Source organism: Helianthus annuus, chromosome 15 (genome assembly GCF_002127325.2).
Source record: "Helianthus annuus cultivar XRQ/B chromosome 15, HanXRQr2.0-SUNRISE, whole genome shotgun sequence".
NCBI lineage: Eukaryota > Viridiplantae > Streptophyta > Magnoliopsida > Asterales > Asteraceae > Helianthus > Helianthus annuus.
Window position 1 is genome coordinate 86660950 of NC_035447.2, and position 7813 is coordinate 86668762.

Below are 7813 nucleotides of genomic sequence, written 5' to 3' on the forward strand. Positions count from 1 at the left end.
ACAATTAATTCTAAAACAATTCACATGACAATAAACGCCTCACAACCCAACCTCCAGCAATTTTACAAATTGTAACAGTCTTAACAGGAATGTCAAACATATTAAGACTCCCCATGAAACACAAGACACAAAGAAACAGATATGACATTTTTACTAGCTTTAACAACAAGCTGCATTTATCATCAAGTATGTATCAAAAGAAACACAATGCAAATTACAACCCTATCCACTTGTAATAGAGCGATATACAGCAAAATCCTAACTCAGACAAGCTACAAGACAAGAGATTTCTTGAAGTAACACAACACAAATACAACCAACAAAACAGATAAACTGATACGACTAAGAGCACCAGACAATAAAGATAGCCTACACAAATTCTGGCAAAAAATACATTACCAGACACAACCCTTACACAAGAGAAAAGTACAAGGGTAACACAACATACATACAAGAGACAAGCTTGAACACAGACCCCATTAGACTTATTCAAACCATGATATATGACAGTCACACAATATGATATACTGATCACACCCAGAAAACAATTTTAACGGTATTGAAGTCAAGAAGTTACCACATAATGTAGAATGATTTTGTTAAAAAAGAACCACAAGATCCGACAACCATTTACCATGCTCATAAACTGATCAAATAAAGACTCTGATAAGTCAAGAAGCAACCCTGACAAACAAAAAAACCATAAACTAAAACAACAATACAATATCAACAATCTTCACAATTCACAACCAGGCCTAAAACGAACTAGAATAGCATGAATCCAATCATACAAAAACTGATATAACAAGAATTCACATGTGACAAGATTTATAAATTCTAATTGAACAATAGTTTTTGACTCTACATCAAAATAATAATAATAATAATAATAATAATAATAATAATAATAATAATAATAATAATAATAATAATAATAATAATAATAACAATAATAACAATAATAACAATAATAACAATAATAATAATAATAATAATAATAATAGTAATAATAATAATAATAATAAAATCACATGTCTAAAAATTCAGACCCACGTCTAAACTAAAACCCTGGTCAAGAAATCACAAAGTCCCATTTGATTTTTTTTTTAAAACCTTTACAATTACACAAGACATGAACCACAGAACTGATTCACACAATTCAAAAACGAACCTGATAAAGAGAGAACAATACAACTCTAAATCTAACAACCAACACTAGACATGAAGCTCTAGTAAACCAGAATCAACTAGCACATAATTGAATCAAATCCTCAACAAACACCGAAAGTTACAATCAAGATTTTTAAACAATAAGTTCTCATATGAACAAGGTAAGACTTGAAATACCATTAAGGACTAGATCTCTTCCAGAAACATTTCTGATAAACTAGAGATTCACAAAAGACTACATAACTCAGAACAGAGTCTGAAAAAAAAACATGGAATCACACGATTGATACAAAACAAATGTGTTATAACAACTAGAAATCATATTCTATTTGAACAATGAATTACACAATTCACCAACAATACCACAGTTATATCATATAGACTAAAAATCACAAAATTTTTAAGAATTTGAACCAAGTCCTAAAGAAATACTTTTTACGAACACAAAATCTAATTTGACTTGATTAAAAAAAATTCCAAGAAACACTGAATCATAAGATTCATACCAAGACAGATAAACAAGAAGTACACACTTCTATATTAGACAACAATTCCAGCCTAGACAAATGATGAAATACAAAATCACATGATTTAATATCTCACACACAAGACAAAGAATAACAAGACAACAAGACACAGCCAAACAAAATCACAAATAACATAATTTGCAACCAAAAACATCTCACAAGAGATAACATATAAGGCTGTCACATATACAGAATAATCTTGACAATACCATCGGTTAAACATGAACCATACAACTCAAACTAACCATACAAACAAGATCATAGACAAGCAGACATCAAGAACACTCTTGACATAACAACAGATTAAAGAACACTCAAACCTCATGGTTCGACTAATCATACCATAAAAAAACAATAAGACATATGGACTATGCACAGAAGACACAACAACAGTCCAAAACAGAGTTGAATCATATGATCCTAGATAAAGAATCACACCACACAAATCAACATCATTTCCAGGTTTAAACTTAATGAAAGTACAAAACCATATAACCACAAAAATAGAATATTACATGAAAATCAACCAATTAAACATGATTGAAAAATACTGAATCATACAATGAACATACAATATTCTATTATTAAGACATATAGACATGAGGTTCAATAAACCAAGAAAACTTGTACCAAGTTATTGAACATATCGAAAAACTTGAAGCATTAACTGCACCTAACATATAAAACTTCTCATACTTAACAAAGAAAACATCATTTGAGTTTAAGAAACTTGATAACAGGACAGACTGAGCATACATAGAACAATCCAACAATAGAAGTAGATATATAAACACAATACAACCAGAGAACAAGCCACATAAGAAAACACAGATAACAAAAAAAAAACTTATGAGCCAAACAGACGAACAAAAAAACCTTAAGGCGAAGCTGAGTCAGGGATCAGATTCCAGGTTCGTCACTCTATGGTGCCTGGACAAGCCTTTACTCAGGAGCCACAACTAATCCTACCAGACCTAATACACAAAATAATACAAGAAGTATAGAAAACAAATACAATTGTCTAGCACATAAAACATCGAAAAGAAACAAACAGAAAATGGCATAGAACAGGACAGAAACAAAAAAAAAAAAAAAAAAAAAAAAAAAAACAAGACAATAAGATTTGACAATGCAATAAATAGCATGTAGACTCGATCAAGTGTTGGCCCGACTAGTCCGGTAAACAGGGATGCCTAGACTCAGAATAGAATGATACAGAACCAGGAAAATAAAGATAAAGATTGGCAAAATCTTACAGTGGGTGCAAAAGCTCCAAATAAACAAATCAGAACTGTAGTTTTTTTTTAGTACTACAAGAACTAATCAATTCACAAACAAAAAATATACCTGGTTAGTTTGCCCTGAACCTTCTAGGGTTCAGAGACTAACACAGGTCTTCAAAAACAGAAGACCAAAAAATCTCCTCTCTTGATTGATACCTGCACTCACTTCAATAAAAGGATCAAAATAGAACAGACAAGTATATAGTAAACAAAACAGATCTAAACTCTACTAGAGATGCAAAACAACAAGAGATTCAAGACTTAACCAAACAAGCACATCAAATGTAAACTAGAGACAAATACATTTTTTTTCCTTTTTTTCCCTTTTTTCTTTTCTTTTTTTCTTTTTTTTAAAGTAAACTGTCCCTTATAGAGTAGTCCAGTAACCAAACCGTACAAGAATGACATACAGTGCAACGATATGGCGATGATTAAACTTCAAAAAATTTCCAGTAGATCAGATAATACCTATGAAATAACAGTCCAATTGAAAATCACAAGCAAATTTTGTGATCCATGTATAACTAAATAAAAAACTCATTTATGACTCGCCTCAAAACAGATTTGATGAAACAAACAAGAATCAGCAAATATTTTACTTGCAAAAAACCCTTGAACACATGAGTGAAATACTCGATTACAAACCATTACTAAAAATAGAATATCAAGATGTTGGTGCACTACATCTGTCGACTTCGTCTTGTATCGAGTCTTAGATTGCATTGTATATATTAGGGCACGATTTACGAGAAAATAGGAAGTTGTATGTGTTTTAGTGGCTGATTTCGCTCCTAGGGTCTTAGGTAGGTGATTTCGCTCGAAACTCCAAGTTGGGATTTCGCTCCTGTGGTTATGTGTCTCTTGGGGCGAAATCACAGCACTATATATATGTGCTCTTGAGCGAAACAGAGATCAGTTGTACGATTTCCATACCGAAGTGCTGCCGGTGTGAAGACTGCGTGTATTCGTGATTTTATCAATACAATCAGTAGTTAAAGTGAAGAATCAGCTGTTTCTAGCTTTGTTTCTTGTTATTCCGCACCTGAAACAGAGTAAAGCTTCTCTGAACGACTCATTCGGGTCAGATCACGATCCTACAATTGGTATCAGAGCTCAGCAGGAGGAGTTCTACAGAGATTAGCTGGAATTCATCAAGTTTTTCTTACTTCTACACCTTCTTTCTTCACCAGAACGAGTTTTAACGGTCAAAATTCGCTCAAAATTTCACAGACTATAGATATTTGGACATAGACAAATCCCTGAAAGTTACACACCTAAAATTGGACTAAAAATGGACCAAATTTGACTCCGAGTTGATTTCGCTCGTATGGACACTCTGTGATTTCGCTCTTGGTGTCCTGATTTCGCTAAAGTTACAGGTTAATTTCGCTCCTGGGATATCATTCTTGAGATTTCGCTCCAAAGTCATTGTTTTTGAACAACGTGTTGACAAATCATGGATACTGAGTTCTATAACGCGTTTGCAACCCCATCTGCTCCAACTGTTATTGCACAAGCCATGAATTTAGAAAATGAGACGGGAACCACCCAAAACCCCCGAAACTGATGAGTATTGAAGAATACTACGGGTGGAAAGATAGATTCGAAAACTAGGTTCAGGCACACCATCGTAGGTCGTGGGAATGTATTCTGAAGAAATATGTGCTGCCTCGAACAGATTTGCAGGTTATCAAAGATTTATCAGAGTTTACTGATCAAGAACGGATTATGTACAAAGCCGAAAAGATGATGATCAGTCTGCTTCAACAAGCCATCAAAGAAGACATCTTCATACTCCTACAACATGACAAGACTTCAAAGTCGATTTGGGATCCTCTTCGTGTTAAGTTTGAGGGTAGTGAGAATATGATAAAGAGCAAAAAGGCGCTGCTCAAGAAAGAGTTTGATCTGTTTAGCAGTTTACCGGGAGAGGACACGAAGAAGCTGATTGAACGATACTGCCACTTAGTGCGATCCATGTCAATGCTGAGTATTACAAAAGATCGTGAAGAGTGGGTAGATAAGCTAGCCGATGCGTTACCACAGAAAGAGTGGGGAACGTATTTGATGATTCTGAAGAATACGGGTGTTTATGATGGGTTAACTATTTCTCAGTTTAACGAGAAGATCGAGAGTCAGGATTTGGAACAGCAAAAAATCACGAGGATGAACAGTCCAAGTGGTCAACAGGATGTAAAGATGTACTACAAAGGTAGTGTTCCGGTTCCAGAATCTGAGAGAAGTCCTAAAATCCAGACTGCATTTAGTGCTGGGGATTCTACAGAAAAAGCTGATCAAAGTTCAACTAAAAGCAGCAGTGGTTTATCTTCTTTTCCAAGTGTTAATCCGAAAGAGTCAACCACAAGCTTTCATTCTCAAAGCACAAAGACGGGAAACGGTTATGTGATCCAGTGTAACATAGCTTTGAATCTTCCAAAGGGTCAAAGTTTTTCTGAAGAAACAGCAAAAGATCACATGGCTCTACTTGGTTCAGTGCTGTTATCTTATGAAGGGTTAGTGGCTGGGCGGATCGGAAATCCTATGCTTACAAAGGAGGATTATGATCATATAGACGCCAAAGAGATGGAATTAATGGATATCAAATGGTGTCTAGCTAGTGTTCTTAGGCGTGCTAAAAAGTTCAAACTTATTACTAGGAGAAATGACTTTCTCGATGCCCATGTATCTACTTTAGGTTTTGATAAATCTAAAGTTACCTGTTTTCGATGCAGGGAGAAAGGCCATTTCAAGCGAGAGTGCAAGAACAGAGAAGCTAGTGGAGCTCAGAATCCATTTGGAAAAGATGACTATTACTGGAAAGCCATTTATCAGCAGGTTGGTTAATCACAAGATTCACAAATGGCTCATGGTAGAAAGATTGAAGATTCTAAAAGAGCATGTTTGGTTAATTTTAACTGGAACAACTACATATCACCTGAAAGCAAAGCATGTTTAGTCGATCAAGATGATGAAAGACTACCTGAAGGCTTGAGCTGGGATATGTTTGTTGATGAAAAAGGAGAATTTAAAGCCTTCATCGCTAAGATTGTCAGAGAACCAGACATGTTTGCCACATGGATGAAGTCTATTGGTGAGACTGTGAAGAGTGTGAAGGAAGAGTCTGTTGCATCTGATGAAAGCTCATTAAGTGCTGATGAAAGCTCACAGAGTTCAGATGAGAGTGTACAGAACGATGTTAGCTCAGAAAGGAAGTTATTTTTGATCAAACACCATCTGATTCTGGTTTATCAGATGCTAGTTCTGAAAAATCTGTACAGTTTGATCAGTCACTGGTTGATGATAGCAGTGATGATGAGGAAGAAAAACATATTAATGTTGCAAAATCTCATCTTTCTCCTGAAAGTTTTCATTTCTATTTTGTAGATCGCTTGGAGAAACTGAAGGAGAAAAGAGCGGCAAAAGGACAATAAGAATTGAAGGCGGAGAATGTTGTTCAGAACAAGAATGTTGAAAATGTTGCTGAGGAGATTACTGAAGCTGAGAAGGTAATTGAGGCAGAGAAAATGGTTGAAGTGGTGAAAACACTCGAAGTTGAAAAGATTGTTGAAGTCGTCAAGCCTTGCACGAAGTGTTTGGAAGCATGCAAGGAATGTGCAACAAAAGACGATATAATTGCTGAGTATGAAAAGAAGAAAGAGCAGTTGCTGTTCAATCTCAACTATGTGAAAGAATCTTATGATGTCTTGAACAAAACAGTAATTGGTCTTCAAAAGACAAATTCTGAAAGAGAACAAGCACTAACGATGATGAATGCAGTCATGATGACAAAGCAAAAAGCTATAAATTTCTACATCGAAGAGAGTGCTAAGTGGAAGCAAGAATTGGAGACAGAGAAGATTGAAAATGAGAGAATTAGACGTTTATTACAAAGTTATTCTAGTTCTGATTATCTCATTGATCGTATTTACCCAACTGTTGCAGGTATGGAAGCTTTTCAGGATGACAAGCCGAAGAAAAAGGATACTGGTAAGAAACCGACTGTTAAATATAACAAGTGTCCGCCTCCAATCTGGGAAGGGTATTCTCCTAGAAAACCAAACAAGGAGCAACTTGAAAAAGCAGTCAATATAAAGCTAAAAACCGACACAACTGATGAATTACCAGAAAACATTGACGTCACGTTTAGAAAACATTGACGTCACGTTTACCTCGTCTGACACTGATCATGAGTCTGAGTTAATCAAAAAGGTGGTCGATCAGGTGTTGGATACTGATGAGGAGTCTGAGTCAAAGTCTGAGTCTGGAGGGTCAAATTCGTCAGTCAATAGTCCAAAGTCGTCAGTTAAACGGTCTTATAGTAAATAATTTTTGTTATCAAAAGCAAATTTGGATGATGAAACATTTGAAGTCGCATACACTTTAAATGATTCTGACAAATTATACTCTGACAAAGAGTTTCCAATAAGAAGTGTTTGTTTTGACATGATCAAAAAAAATTTCAAAATGACAGAAATTAATATTTCTGAAATAAAATATTTAAATCTTACTAAAAAACCTAAAAAATACACTTCAAGAGTTCAACAACGTCTAAACAAGAAAAAGGGTTACAATTTTTCAAAAGAAATCTAACCAAAATCGTAGCTACAAAAAGAAAGGTTTAGGATTTATTCCACCAGAAAATCATAAAAATATGAAAAATTCTAATACAAAACAGAATTTGTGTCAGGTGGAAGTGCTGAAGATGAACAGAAGAAACCATTCTGGAGACAGTCAAATCAAGAGTTTCTTGCTAAGAAGAAAAGGAATGGAACTGGAGTGTTTCATTCAAAGGAAACTCGAACCTGTTACAAATGCAATGAAACTGGTCACATT